The 16,231-nt window shown below is 37.8% G+C and overlaps 1 protein-coding gene across 4 annotated transcripts in view; it reads left to right on the top strand.

Annotated features, from left to right (window-relative positions):
• Positions 1-8,243, top strand: part of CPSF6 (cleavage and polyadenylation specific factor 6) — a 31,976-nt gene extending 23,733 nt beyond the window's left edge. For all 4 annotated transcript variants that reach the window (XM_086884445.1, XM_086884444.1, XM_086884442.1 and 1 more), the window contains one exon: positions 2,900-8,243. The gene's annotated coding sequence lies outside the window, so the exon portion shown is untranslated. The remainder of the gene's footprint in view (positions 1-2,899) is intronic.
• The last annotated feature ends 7,988 nt before the right edge of the window (positions 8,244-16,231 follow it).

The raw sequence follows: 16,231 nt of genomic DNA, 5'->3' as shown, positions 1-16,231 counted from the left end.
TGAAATTAGTTTAGGAGGATTTTCCCCCATGTAAAATTATTTATACAGTCATGAAATTGTTGGTGTGTTGATCTTAAATTATACACTAAGACTGAACAAAGACAGCAGGTAAGTACACTCATAATAGGAGGGGGGAACAGTCAGCAAATGTGAGAAGGTGTTAGTGCTGATGAAATAGTCTGTACATGTATGCTAAACAGAACAGAATCACATGTGTATCTCTGCTGATCTCTGATGCTGAAAGACAAATAGTTAAGCTTGAAATTCCTTCTTTCTCACTATGTTATAGCTAAAGCATCAGAATATTTGGGGTATTTTATGATGTTCTGGAATGTAGGTTAAACTAAAAAGAAATTTTTGGCTTTTGAGCTGATACTTCCTGTGGGATTTTTGGTTTGTGTGTTTTTCTTCATGTATAGAATAAAATAAAGGAGAATTACATGAAGTAATTCATAGGAGCTTCTAGGATATAATAACAAATGTATATTGTGCATTTTACTGAAATGTGAACATGTGAGATTGAAATTCAATCTCTGAAAATGAACTACTATAACAAAACTTGATGGGTATATGTATATACAGCTTTAAAATTGCTGTAGAATTTTCAAAATTTTAAAGGCTGTTTAAAGCTTTTATGTGAATATTTGGATAATTGGAATTAAAGGGAAAAAAATAGAGGTGCTATTGCAAGATGCTTTTGAGATGCATATATATATATATAAGAAATCTATTGGGGTTTTGTTGTAAGTGTGTGTCTTTGTGGGGAAAAAAATGCTCAAGTTGCATCTTGCATAAATACGGAAATGTTTGATCACTCAAGTACTGAGATTTCATTCGTGAAATGTTCTAGCATAAACCCTGAACTTTTAAACCACAAAATTTCTATTCAACACCTAAGTCTGAAATTTGGATAGATTTGGTAAATTTTGGTAGAAATGCTGAGAAACTCATTTGTGTCTGGTGTTAAATTGTACTTGGGACAGATAGCTTTTGTATGAGCTTGAGGCAGATGGAAAGATGCCAAGAAATACTGACAAGAGATTTAATTTTTAAAAAAGTTTTCTGTTGCTTCAATATTCTACTTGCTTGTAGAATACTGAAAAGGGGCTGAGCACACAGGTATAATCCATACAGATTTATTTCTTTTTGGAACCACAAGGGTTTCCAGTTTTGCCAAGATACAGTGGCAGAATACTTGGAACCAAAATGTACGCCACTTTGGATTTTAGTTGGCCATGTTTCTGAAAATGAAGGCTCAGTGTGGTTCTGACCATCTTAAGAGCCCTATACCAAAAAGCATTAATCCTAAATTCACTTTATTGTGCATTCTTTAGAGTTCCTGTAGTTCTTTAAGTACCTTTACAAATATAGCAAATTGTTCCCAGGAACTGAAGATGGTAGTAACATAAATCTATATAGGACGCTTTGGATCTGTTAACTGTTGCTATAGGCGTAATTGAGATCCATAATTCTGGCTGCAGCAATTGTATGATGAGAGCAGCAAATTCTGATGTGCAGTCTCACAGCTGTCAGGTACTGACTTTTTCCACCAGAAAACTGAGATTCTCTCCTGTCTGTTTTTGCTTACTTAGCTCACAGCTTTAAAACAATATTTTTCCTGTGGAAGTAGCACTTTGTCAGTCACTCTGCTACTAATTAATTTCAAAAGTAACCTAACTCCTATGGAAACATTGGCCACTGGGGAAGGAGCTTCCCCAAAAGTAGTTACTTGTTGATGCATTCCAGATTTGGGAACAAAATCTGTGAATAAGAGAAGAAATTTCACTCACTGATTTGGATTAGTTCATGTGCATACTGTAGTGTATAGGGTCTACTTGGTTATACTTTGGATTTTTTTTAAGTTCTTGTTGACAGTCATTTTGAGGAAATGAAGAAGAAAAATTGCATATTTAGTTTTCCCAGCTTTTAAATTTTTGTACTAGTTGAAGAATATTTGACAGCTGTGTACTGTTGCACGTTTGTGAAATTGCTTCTCTAAATGTCTTGGTTTTCAAATGAATAATTTAATGTGTTGGGTTTTAAAAATAATTTGATTGAAACTACTTTGAAATTATTGAATGTTGAAATTGTGAATTATTAATGAAATTAAGATAGCTAATTGTTTTGTAATGGAATTCAACTGAAATCCAGTGTATGGAATTATACCATCCCAAGCATTTTGTGAACTCTTACAGTAATTAACTTTGAATTGTGTGGTTCCCTGATTTGCCAAAATAGATGAGAATAGGAAGTAGGGCTTGGGGGTTTTTCCAAGGGCAAGTAGGTGAGGAAACCTGCAAATCTACATTGTATTCACTGAAAAGTGGGTTCTTGTGCATAACTGCAAGTGTGTATTTTTTAGATGTGAACCCCATCCAGCTTGCCCCACTAGTCTTTTGAAGTACTGGTGCCAGATTCTGTGTGCTTTTAAATGTTACTGAGCTCTGAGCCATACACTTCATTATACTATCAATTAATTATTTAAATGTCAAACCAGCTTATGTAAGTGGGCAGGTAAAAATGTAAAAATCTAATTGTGGTAAAATTACTTTAAATTCTTGTTCAGTTACTCTTGCAGAATGCATACTTTAGGAAGTGTTCTATATAAATTTTGCAGTCAGTCATAGAAGCAGTAGTTATTTTTTTTTTTATCATCAGTACTTTAACTGTGAAGTTTCTATTCTTTCAACTTGGTTGTACAACAACATTAATCTTATTTTTAATTACTGTATTATAAAACAATGAGTACAAATGAATAGCTACTGCTTCTGGGTGTTTTGTGTTAGTTAACATCATGGTGAAGTAGATGCACGAGTTGTGTATGTATAGATAAGCCAACAATTTTCTGTGTGTTTTGGGGACTAGCAAAATCTACATCACAAATTTTGACACATTACAGCTGAAGGAAGAGGAACAGCGTGCAAGACAAGATACATTCTTCAAGGAAAGATGCTTGTCCAGCAGTTTGCTTCATGTGATTGAACTGAGCCTGTAAGGATTCATGGATAATATGAACAGGAATAGATCTGAATAAAGCAAATCTGCATACATGGTAACCAGTAGCTCTTTTACTTTTTTATGTTGCTTAACTGTTTTATTTGAGGGAAACCTGTGTGATTTAAACCTTATAGCTTTTGCAACTTTATTACTGGTTATATACATTTGGCAATTATAATGTGCAAGCAATTGAAAAAAGTCAAGTAAATGCTTGTTTTTTATAGTAGTTTGTTCATGTTAAACTGTTCATATAATGTCTGTACACAGCACCACTGATTACAGTAGATGTAGTGTTGTAATAAACTGTTTAATGGGGCTGATGTGTAAAGCTGTTCAAGTTATTTGATGTTTACACCTCAGGGAAAGTCATGTGTTCAGCAATATTTAAAGATAATGTTACAATGAAAACATTGATGCTGTCTTCAAAAACATCGCAATAGTTCTTGCATATGCCTCAACTTAATCTTGCATTCAGCGAGTTAAACGTACTAATGTTGCGCTCTCCCACTCAATTTTGATACAAAAATAGGTGGTTGCGAAAAACCTTTAATTCTGTTTTGCTTTTTAGCAGTGTTTGCCTAGGTGGCTTGTGAATTTGCTAATTGACTTATAAAACTGTAAAAACTGCAGCTCTCTGTGGTCAGTTGTTCTGAGGAGAGATAGTCCCAGGTCTGTGATTTTTAGCACACTAAAAATTTTGTCTCTCAAACAACCTTGATCCTGATTGACACTACAGTTAATATAAATTGTTCATATGAACTTAAACTGCCCATAATAAGGGGTAGAAAGGTTAGGTTTAAAACACCTAAAATCCTGCAGTTGATTACAGTTTTATAGTAATAGTGCTTGTGTGTCTTCCCTCTCCACCCCCAAGGCCGTAGCAGTCTGTACATAGTTGTATATTAGAAATGTGCCAGAAGAAATAAGATGTTACCATTTTTATGACTCCATGGGTTTGGTATTTTTTTAATACTTTGGGGTTTATTCACACATGCATATAAAAGAGAAGGTACATTTGTATGTCCTTGTTCACCAGTGGGCAATATTTAAATGTCTTAGCAAAAAATGGCACTGATTACATTTGTCAGATGAGGTTTTGTAAATTTACCTAAAAACAAATGAACGGAGCACTCAGTGAAACTAGGCGTCAAATTAAAGAATTTGTTTTAAATTTCATCAAGTGTGAAACACAAGAAAAGAGAAATTACATTAATGCTGCAAAAGCTTCATTCCCAGCAGCCTTGCACAAAGGCTCACTTTTAGTCTGTTGTAAAGTGTTATGTAACAGACACGCTCCTGGAGTTGTCACTCGTTTAAATAGCTGCACTTAATGTTTTAAGTTAAGTTTCAAGACCTCAGATGGCTTTAAGAGGCGACTCTTAGAAGTCTCTTGATTTCTTTTACCAGTTTTGAAGATTTTACAGCTAACTTAAAATGTTACCCCATTCAGGAAAGCATTTAAATCTGTTTGGTTTTCCAGAGCATATGAAACATGTGTTTACATTTCATAGATTTCAAGGAATGTAAACATATGCTTTAAGCCTTGTATTTGCATACATGAGTGATTTTTATGCTTTCCTGAGTTGGGACCGGTAGCTTATGCAACTGCAAAAGTTTTGCATAAGCCTGAAATGCTCTAATATTTTTGGCACCTATTCACCCAGGTTTCCTGCAGCCAGGTTGATGGTGTTGGACTTGGCTACAGCTTCAGATTTACCCCTTTTTCTTTTTTCCTTAAATTGTGTACCTCAGTTCCTCAAGCATGGGATCACTGGTGTTTATTGAACTATTTGCTACTGAGAAGATATTTCACGTGTTTGTTTAATCCTGTTTGAAAATGAAAACTGCCTTTAAAAATTTTGTAAACCTGAAAGTTGTATCAAGCAAGTCATGAATCACTTCCTGCTTTTTTTTGTGAATAGGTATTGGTTACAAACAGTACTGTTGTAACTTTTTTTTCTTTACTTAAAAACATTGTTTACTACTGTGTGTAATAAGTTTAAGGAAGAAATTACCTGCCTGTAGCAGTTAAATGGGGAATATCTAATACTGGAAAAGCAGCAGGTAAGTAATATTCCATTGCGTAGATATATTAAATTTTAAAATAAAAAAAAATAACGTTACAAGCATTTAATGTAGGAATTCATATTTTAGTCCACATTGAAACAGATTTGAGACTGTTGCTCTTTTTACATAGAGTGTAATTTCTCACTCACGTATTTCCATTGCTGGCAATGGAAATAGCAGGGAGAGAATAGCAGGGGGTGAATAACATAAGTTAAACTGAATGACCATTGTGACCTGAGAGATGAGATCCCTGTATGAAGCCCATTATTTCTGCCTGTTCTCCAAATTCTTAGTTTTAACTGGTAAATGTACTGCGTTGCAATTTAGATAATACTCTCTTGTTGTTGTGAGCTTCCTTTGTTAGATTTTTTTATAAAACAAAAAATGTACAGAAAAAAATCCAAAGACCCTGATAGACACCAAAAAGGAATATGCCTAATGTACATCATGTATAACTGGATCTGTAGAAGAATTTTTACCAAGTCTTGGTTTACTAAAGGTTCCTGCAATTTCCTGTGCACGTGTAGGAAATGGTAGTTTGGAAACTTGCCGATTGGTGGTGATGCCATGATGGCTACTGCTGTTTAATATTCATTCAGTTGTATTTCATTTCTTTTTGTTGATGAAAGGATGAAATAATCTGTGAGGAAATACTTAATTTTTTTTTTTTTTCAAATAATGAGTTTATAGGTAACATTGAAAATATTATCTTAAGGCTATGTCCTTTATCTTGAAAGACAAAATTAACAAGTAGTGACTTAGGGGTGGTGGTGCTTTACCAACAGAACTTGTTTTAGTGGTTTGTTTTTTAGAAGTAGAGGGTGTTTTTTTAAAAAGTAAATTTTTTACAGGACTATACGTTTTGACAGGTCAAAGTACTTAAGAAGAAGAACATAGCATTTTGGAAACTGTATAGTCTTTTTTTTCCCTCATTCCCTTTTTGCATTCTGTGCCAATAATTTTTGTTCTGATAACATTTTGAAAAATGTTTGTCAGAACTTCAAATTTTTATTTACAGTATGGCTTATAAGCTTGGATAGCTGTTGTTTTTTGTGTTAAACAAGATATTTTTATTAAATTTAGACATCAGCTTTTTTCTTTATGAACTATGTTCTGGTTTGGTTCCTTTGAAATTGGTGAGGCTTAGTTTTTCTAACTGTATTTTTTTACCTGATTGTTTAGTTGCATACCTAAACCCTTGTAAATGTTTTTTTTCCTAGTTGTATGTGGATAATTGGAGATTTAAATGTTGTATATACTTGTCATCTGTGTTTCTAGTAAAATACATGGCATTCTTTGTAGAAATACCTAATTCCTGATTTTCTTTCCTTATCCACTTGCTCTTTATGTACAGGTTAAACAGACACTGCTCCCATTTTTACTTACAGAATTTTATACGTAGCTTGTTAAAATTGTCTTTGGTTCTTGTGTGAACTGAGATACAGCCTTAAATTTCCTAACACAGTGCTCGTTAAGATACTGTCAGTCACATAGATTTAAATTTAAAACGTATGTGTTTAGGACTAGTATTCTTCAGAGATCTGATACACTAAATTGCTTCTTCGTTGAAATATAAACCCTTCAAGATTTTAGAGAAGGAAAGTGGAGGTTACTGTCCATTAAAAAAAAATTAATTTATTTGAATTCTTTCCAAAATAACAGTTGTAACATAGAAAAGAAGCAATGTGGATTCAGTTGAGATTCAAATTATTTTGATAATTCACTGCACAGGTCTTGAACATAATGGTTGCAGCATGCTGATGAATCATGATGTTTATGCAGAAACACTGTCTCTTGCAATTATGATGCCTTGCAATTATTACTTCAGATTGGCTTGGGGTAGATGGGGGTGTTGAGGTGGGGGTTTTTTGGTTTTGTAGTTGCTTCACCTTCCTTCCCTTTCCTCCCCATATCCCATTACAGTCTGACATCCCATATATTTTTACATTTCCATTTATCTTTAGAGGATAAATTTACTAAGGAGCAGTTTGGGGTATAGAAGTTCATCAAATTGATGTTCTTGTGGGATTTGTTTTCCCCCATGTTGGACAAAATATGATAAAGCTCCTTATTCCATTTGTATATGATATGTTTGTTAATTCTTGAACCCTTTCTGTTGCCCCAGTAATTGCAGTGGGTTCTGGGATGATGCCTATGCCTGTGCTTAAATCTTCTAAATACATTAATTTTACAGAAGTCTCTTGAAAATAGTAAGCAGTATACCTTTGATCATGATAGAATGGAGCATTTAAGTTGTAAAAATTCTCATCTATTCACACCATGTAATGTGATTTTTACATTATTTCAGAAATAACACTTCAGAGTATATTCAACTAATAGACTTCAGCCTCACCCTCTTGTACACAGTATTTTGTAATAGAAAATATTTTAAACCGTGCATATTATTATCACATTATGAAACAGACATTCCTTTGATCTTCAGATGTAAGAAAATGAGGAATGTGTGTGCTTTTATAAATACAAGTGGTTGCAAATTCATATTCCTTACTACTGCAGTTGTCCTTTTTTAAAATAATAATGAAAGGAAAAAAAAAAAAGCCAAGTGTTTTAAAGGTGAAATACATTCCTATTTGGTAAACTGTAACATTTTTATGATGATTACCAGCACTGCTGACTTTCTAAACAAAAGGCTGTATTGTCTTCCTGTACCATTCCATTTTCTGGTTCCTGCTTTGCACAAGGATATATGAGTAAAATATTCAAGAAATGGTTTGAAATACAGGAGGGGGGCTGTACAAGTTGGAATGCAGACTTGAAATGCAAAATGTAAGGAAATGGATGCCTGTCAGAATGCCTGACTCCAAAGGATTTCATATACATAGTAAACAGTTCCCTGATGCTGGCAGGCCAAAGAGTCTGTTGAATACTGGAGTTTTTGGAGACCTATATTTCTCCACAAGGTAAGATGGTATCCAAGCAAATGTGGATTTCAATACATTTTCAGCAGAGGTACTTAAATAATCTGTAAGTTTAGAGATAATTTCATTTTTTTAGATGTTACATTTGAAATATTGCACAACTTTTAGCTTTCATAGGTTTTTTTTCCAGCCTTTAGGAGACTGTTAAGCAATTTGCTGTCCAACTTTTGTGTTGGTCTTAAACTGCAATAGTAGTTTACCTTGTATTGAAGAAATAAAGACCATTTTTATATTAAAAAATACTTTCGTCTGTCTTCATTTCAGCTTGTATAATTTCTTTGCAATTCTCATTATTGCCAGGCTTTTCAAATTTTTGGACATTAAATCTTGGAGGGTGAATATTCTAAGATGTAGATTCTGTGCTGTAATTGCTTCTGCATCTAGAAATAGTTTATACTAGCTCTTGTCCTTATCTGGACTTTTTGCAGCATTTACGACCAGTGAGAAGTGCAGACTTTTTTTAAGCTAACCTTATTTTTCTGTAAAATACAGTGACCCAATGAAGTGTGTTAACTAAAGGGAATAAAATAAGTATGTGCATAAAACAATTTTAGTCTCTTAAAATTACATTTTCAGACTCAAACAGTGTAGTAGTGTTTGGAGCTGTGGGCTTTCTCTATAGGAGGCATTAAACCACTGATGATAGAGATTTTTAATCTGGCTTCTTGATTTGATTAAATCTGGCAAATGTTAATCATTGCAAAGCATGAGAATGTTAAACACAGTGGCTGTAAAAGAGCTGTATGGCAGGTTGAACTGCTGTCAGGTCACTTCATGAAAACATTGGTTTGCTAGCAGTGACAGTATCCATCCTCCGATGATTTAAAACTATTTTTGATACTGGGGTTACATGGGCAAATGTTTCAGCTGCTAAAGCAGAACATTGTGTTGCATAGAACACATCACTGTGTTACATACACAAAGCCACAATGCCATACTGTGCCATTCTAGTGGTGAACTGCCATAATTCATAATACTTGTCAAAGGCCATTCACTGGCACAAAACGAGCTATATCCATTGTAGCAGCTTAGATTACTGGTATCATTTATTGTGCTGTTGGCTCCAGTTTTGGCCTGTGATGAGCCTCTGCCATTTGACAGTGGTAAGATTATTTAAGAACACTGGTGTTCATTTGGGAAAAAATTATAGTTTCAAAAATAAGTCTGAAATTTAATCTGATTTGCTTGGTAAAACAAAACATGACTGTATTTAAACCCAATGGGTAGCTCTACAGGTATCTGTGGAGAAAACAAAATATTCTTGAGAAAATTAACCTGAATTTCTTTGGGTAGTGCTCCAAACCTGCAATAATGGAAAGAACATTCACTTCCTCTGAAGGGCTCAGACATTGTTTGTCAAAATAGCAAGCAATAGGATAGCAAAGCCAACTTGGCCACTGAGTTTGCTGTACTGTGTCAGAATTCACCATAACAATATGAGTTTTTAACAAGATTTGTGTGTTGTAGCCTGGTTTCATTTACCACGTGAAAATTCAGACAGAGGTAGAAATGGTGTCGGGCTGTGGCTGGTGGGGTTCAGGGGACTTCAGGCTTCCTTCTGGGTTAAGATTCTTAACCAGGGGGAAATCATTGCAAACTCTTGATTTTGAAAGTATCTTCCTGCAATTTTCCTCCAGGTTAGGGTGTTCAGCAGTTCCAATTGCTGAAATGTGAGACAAGTGTGTAAAGCATCCTGTCCCCCAAAACATGGGATGTGTATTCTAAGATAAACACAGTGAGGATTCAGTAGTACATGGATGAATTCGTTGTGGAGGTGTTCAAGCATAGGTCAACTAACCAGGACACAAAACCATCAAGGTATGCTTTGAAATGGTATTGGAGAATGGGGAAGGTAATATAACAAGTATGGGGTTTGTTTTCTTCCATGAAAGTTCCCTAGGGAAAATATTATCCTTTGAGTTGCAGACATGGAAATAATTTGATATTGCTTACTAGGAAAATGTTCGTGCTCAATTCTGCTTGTAAGAACCTTGCCTGCAACCTTGTTCAGGGTTGGCTTCAGAATCCAGGCTTCAGATTTTTGTCCTTGTTTGTTTCTCTCTGACTGGAGAGTCTCCAGTGCTTAGCAGTATGGAAGCTGGTGCAGAAGCTTCCTCTCTGCCACCTCAGCAAAGAGACCTTACTCTTCCCATCTATCTTGTCCTCTGATGTTTGGAAACAAGATTAAAATGCCAAAATCACACCAGGATAAACCTGTTCTGAACATGGCTTTACTTGGCTGAGTAGCCTGACTGTGTGTGGCTCTTATTGACTTAGTTTTTTGTGAGGAGAGGGAGGTGGAAGGCATTTGTGAGGTTTGGCAGGGGAACCAAAACTAGTCAGTTCTGTGAGCCTTCTGCTCTTACACTAACTACAATTGAAGGGAGATTACTGGACTGTAGGAATTTTTTCTGTGAGGAAGCTGGAGTTCCTGTGCATATCTGCTGTGGGTTTTGCATGCCAGGCAATGGGATAGCTGAGTTCTCCAGATGTTTTTACAGAAGAAGTCTTCCCTTTTGCTGCTGCACCTTTTCTGCACCAGGCTCACTGAATGCACTGCTGCAGTTTCTTCTCTCTCAAAGCTGGCATTTTGCTTTATTTGCTGTCAATACAAGAGGTACTGATCAGAGAGAGGCTTTAGTTTTAAAATTTATCTCTGTGAAAGTGAGACATCTTGAGCACATTTAAGGAAGCAGGCACTGAGTAAGGAGTTGGAAGTGTCTTTTTTAACCCTTGTTCAGGCTGGAAAGAGATGCTCAGGTTTGGATTGTTAGTTTTGTTCTCTGCCTTTTAATTTTCCCGTGGTTCATCGTTCAGACAGTTTCATAATACTTCAAGTTGTCCAGGAAAAAGGGTAAGCTGCAAAAAAGAGGAGCAGAAGAAAGCAAATCAAACATCAAAATAAGAAGAGCAAAGTCTATGAAGCTACAAAAAGTAAGTTTGTCCAATGCAGACAGTAAAGGAAGACAGAGGTATGTTTGTAGTTCATGATCACAAAGATGCATTTTTTACAAACATTATTACATGAAGTTCAGGTGCAGGCCACCTGAGTGTCTGCACCCTTAAATTTTGGACTATAACAAATCGTGACACATAGGGTGAGGAAAAACTGGTTTAATAATTTTGGGATCAGGACCTCTGTTTTGAATTGGGATTTAGCTGAGTCCTCTGGAAGGTCTGCAAGTACCATGCTTCTGGAAATAAAGTAGTCAATTGAGAAAGGAATTTTTCCAAGTTAGCATTTTTCTAAAGATAACCTACTGGTCAGCATAACATATTTGTTAAAGGAATATAGTCTGCACACTCAACACCTCTGACAATGGGTTTAGCATATCCTAAAGTACTTAAAGCATGGCACTACTTTCTGCATGTATCTTCACTAACAGCAGGGTTTACTCCAGACATAGTGAAGAATTTATGACTTGATGCTCATTCATGTTCTGAGTATAGGTAAGGCTGCAGCTACTCAGGAGATTTTGCTACACAATAGATGGACAGATGAACTGGAACTGTATAAGGAGGAAAACTTATCAATCGCATTGAATTTTTAGCTGTTTTATCTCTTGGAAGATAGAAAAGCAAGTGATGGCTTCTGTAAAATGTAAGTAAATTGCTGGAAATGGGGAGATGATAAGCCTACTCTGTGTCCAGGAAAAGTAACTTGCTGAGAGGTGTATAAAAAAGACCACATAGAGACCAAAATGAGAGTGAAGTGGAAATATATTTCCTTTCTTAGTCTGGAGAAGAAAGGAGGACTTTGTGAAAGGTGCAGAAGCAGTGCTGTGGAGTGACAGCTGGGGAAAGCAGCACATTTGTCAAAGATGTTGCAAGCTTGAGAGATGCAGTGCTGTCCTTGGGATGAGGGAGGGAGAAGGGCTGGTGCAGTTAAGCTCTTCTGCTGGACAGATTTTTGAGTGTGAAGTGAATCAGAGAAGTGACATAGTGTAACATAATGTAATATTATAGAAAACAGATGTGGTTCAGCTCACACTTCTTATGCTGAAACATAAAGAATATGGTGTCCAAGGAACTGATCAAAAATTTGCTAGTTTTTTTTTCTCCTTTCTGTTCCTGGAGAGATGGTGAAAAACAAATGCAGCCCAATAGAAAGAGCTTTTTTCTGTAGATAGAATATTGCTGTTCCTTTCAATTAATTCTGTCTGAATTTGCAGAAAAATTTTTAGCACTTTGCTTCCCATCGGTCTGCTGGAAGTCTTGTAAATCCTGTACCCATGGTGTAAATTAAATTAAAAAGTAAAATTAATTTCTTCTCAAACAAGGCTTCTCTGCTTTACATAAAGGACCCAATGTAAACAGATGGTTTTAAAAATTGTATATTGCTGAACATTTTTTTCCAAAACTACATGAATCTAATTAGCATTGGCAGTCATTAAGTGGATTTTCTCTTTTAACCTGCATCTTAGTGGTGAAGACAGGCCCCTAGCTGTCCTGTAAGGGTACATTCAAAATGGTGTAGATGGGATCAAGGAGTGTAAAAGGGCTCTTTCTGCCATCTAGTGTCATCAAAAAACCTCGGCTCCTCTTCACTTAATCTCATTAATTGTGTCTGCATTGTCAGTAGAACTAGGTGTAATAATACTCAACTGTCCTAATTTTAAGAAGATGGCAGTCAATTCTTAATCCCCTTTTCCACAAAATAAACAAGCTGTTTCCTTGCCTTGCCACCTCATGAAAGAGTCCTTGTCTGAATGCCTTTTGAGTGCACTGCTCTTAAACTCCTGTGTCTGTTTCCGTATATGAGACGCTGGTACTGAAATACTTTACGGCTTAGAAACCTTTCTTTGATGCTAAAGACATTGTAAAAAGATATGTCCACGCAAGTAGATAAAATGTTGCCTGTAGTGGAATGTATCTCTAAACCCCTCTGAAGATGGGTGGGTCCCCTGTGGAACAGGCATTTGCCTCTGGAGGAGCAGTGACTCTATGGAGTTACTGCATTTCAGAATGCTTACTCTTTTACTTAAAATTCATTTCTGAGGCTTGCTGGCATCCCATTTCACTGTTAGCCATTTACTTCTTTTGACAGACAGCTACCCTTGCCACCTTTTACAATCTGCAGACTGTGCTTCTCTTAAAAGATACATGGCTCTGCTGGGATGTGTTACAGCTCCACACTGGTGGGAGGGGATAGAAAGAGACCGTTCATGCCAAACAGAATCCTTATTCATGGGTCAAGTTGTAAGGGACTTGGGCTCCCGCCTCAAAAAGTTAATTGGAGCCTATATGTAATTAAAACTGCAGTTCTCACTTTCCTGAAAGTGATTTAGCCTGGAATATTTGCAAGATGAAGGTTCACAGCTCCTGCTTTCTCAAAGACCTGTAGTGGAAGAGTATTGAAAATGGTGAATAGTTTGTCCTTTCCAGGATTGGAAGAATTTGAGGGAAGTCTTACGTGACACTTCTGCAAGATCAGCTCCTGTGAGATTGTATGTAATCCCCTTACAAAGAATAAAAATGTAACCATCTCTTTTGAACTTGGAAAAAAAAAGAAAGAAAAAAAGAAGAAAAACTCCACAATTTTGGAATTAAATCTTGAGATTACCTAACCTGGGTGAAGATGCTGGGGAACCTGGTAATTTTGGCAAGAATCTGGAGCAGGAAGTTGTTCTTTATTTGTTGTGTAGGCCAGTATCCAGTGTTGTGTGTGACATCTGAGGACAGCTGGCAGGTGAAGGGCTCAGCTCTGAGGAGCAGCCAGCTCCCTGTAGGTGGCTCTTTCCTTTCACAACACTGGCATATGAAAAAACTTGACCTGAACTGCACACTTGGACAGAGGCTGGGCTCAACAGTTACAGCATGGTTGCAGATGATGTGCAGCAGCTCCCAAAAACAGGTTGGTAGAAGCAGATTTCAGCGCTTATGTTCAGGGTGCTCCCAGCCCTTTGCTACAGACAGGAACCTGCCTAACGTGGTCTAGTTCAGACAATTCCATCCATTTCCAGTCTCTCCCATGTCTTCTTGTTATGCAGATTGTTCTCTTTCCACATGTTCCAGGAAAGATTTTCCCTCCATAGCCACAATCTGCCTCTGAAATTCAGTGACTGCCTTGAAGCATTCTCCATTTGAGATTATTTCCTTTATTTCTGTTGGCACAGAGCACATGTCCAGCGCCAGTTTCTCCAGTTCTGCCACTTCTTTTCTTAATTGTGTTTCTGTCTTGATAATAACATTCAAGCCTGTGAGTATTCAGATAATAAATCCATTAACTACTCTTTTGGTGAACAAATCTTTGTATCAGGTTTAAAAAAGGAGTTAATTTCTTTTTCAAACAACCTGTATCTCTATGATTGGCCATACTTACAGGTAAAACGGGTTGAGAATGGTGTGGGTGTGTTTTAGCCTTCCATACTTCATTGCAAGGTTGCTCAAGAAAGCAAAATAGCAAGAAAGACTGGAAAATGCTGCATGAGATAGGAAACTCAACCTTGTCCTGGGGCAGGCAAGTGCATCATTTAACTTCTTCTATGATTTATCTTAAAACCTATGTCTGTCTGGGGTGTTTGCTCCGGCACTTCTTACAGGACGTCTATCCTGTTCCTCCCATGCTCCAGGGGTTACAAAAGGAAATTGCTGCCCAAGTTTCTTCTTAGCTAGATTATATTAATCTCATTTTTGTGCTGATACTGCTCGCCCTTTTGTTATTTCCCTTCCCATCTTACTTAGCCCCTTAAGGCATTTAGTTAATACTTTCTCTACCTTTATTTTGGCAAATTTGTTTTAGGAGGCACATGATATTTACACCGATTTGCCCTGTTCATGCATATTTGCCTTTCAGTTATTTTTTTTTTTTTTCTAAAACAGGAGATAATACACTAGATATTAAGAAGAAATTTTTTGCTATGAGGGTGGTGAGGTACTGGAATGGGTTGCCCAGAGAAATTGTGGATGCCCTGCCCCTGGAAGTGTTCAAGGCCAAGTTGCATGGGATTCTGGGCAGTCTGGTCTGGTGGAAGGTGACTGCCCACAGTGGGGGCGAGGGTGAGAACTAGATGGTCTTTAAGGTTCTTCTCAACCCAGTTTATTATATACTCTTTTAACAGGAAGGTGCACTTTTTTCCAGATGGGGTCTTAGCAGGGTTTGTATGATAGTTTCTGATGAAGTTTTTGATATTTTTAAACCCTGTTCTCTTTCTGACAGATTAGCAAAGATTGATTACGCCTCTGTCTTTGTAAACCAGAGTAGAAATGTTTGAGCCCACCCTTTCCAAAGGGGGATCTGTGGAATAGTCATGAACACATGAGAGGAAAAGGTTTCTTTAGGTCAGGAACTGCACCATTCCCCGTCTTGTCCATCTTGTTACTGGAATAAGGAGTCTTTCACAGAAACCAATTATTAATTAGAAGCTAGATTGACCACAGAAAATTTTTCTTTGAAAACAGAGCTTGACTGCTTGTAAAAAACTGGCCCAGCTTCCAGTCTTGCCAGCTTGCTTTGATAAAAATAGCTGTAACATTTCAGAGCTGAGCAGTGCTGTTCACACAATCTAGTTCATACAAGGAACAGGGTAGGAAATTTTTGGTTTCTGGGAGTGGGTTAGGCGATGTTCGCTGACTTCTTCTCTGCCAAGAGTCAGCACAGGCATTGGAGGGCCACGGGAGGGGGATGCTGTGAGAAATGATTTGCAGGCAGGGTCTGGCTGCAGCTTCCCTGAGGAGTCCACCGAGTTCTCCCGTCCATCGCAGGGACAGACCGAGCTGGGCTGACCAGTGGGTGCAGCTGGGGCACGGAGCAAGGCCAGAAACCAACAACCCCCTCGGACTCATCTGCTGCTGAGAGAGCTGGGGTCAGCCTGGAGAAGGCTCCGGGGAGGCCTCGGAGCACACTTCAACTACCTGAGGGGGGGCCTGTAAGAGAGCTGGAGAGGTACTTTTTGCAAAGGCATGTAGCGACAGGCCCAGGGGGAATAGCTTTAAAACTGAAAGAGGATAGTTTTAAAATTGATATTGGGAAGAAATTCTTCCCTGTGAGGGTGCTGAGGCACTGGAACAGGTTGCCAGAGCAGCTGCGGATGCCCCATCACCGGGCGGCCAGGCTGGCTGAGGCTTTGAGCACCCTGCTGTACGGGGTCGGAGCGCCCTTTCCGCTCGGTTCCGCGGAGCCTTTCCCGGGGCCCGGCCCGTTCCGCCCGGGCCGGCGCGGCCCCGCCCCGGAAGCCGCGGGGGATGGCGGGCGCGGGGCGGCGGCGGCGGCGGGAGCGGCGGCGGGG

The sequence above is a fragment of the Cyanistes caeruleus genome, chromosome 4, assembly GCF_971803275.1.
Source record: "Cyanistes caeruleus chromosome 4, bCyaCae1.hap1.1, whole genome shotgun sequence".
Classification (NCBI taxonomy): Eukaryota; Metazoa; Chordata; class Aves; order Passeriformes; family Paridae; genus Cyanistes; species Cyanistes caeruleus.
Note: the sequence above shows the minus strand (reverse complement) of the source record. Positions and strands in the feature narration are given on the sequence as shown.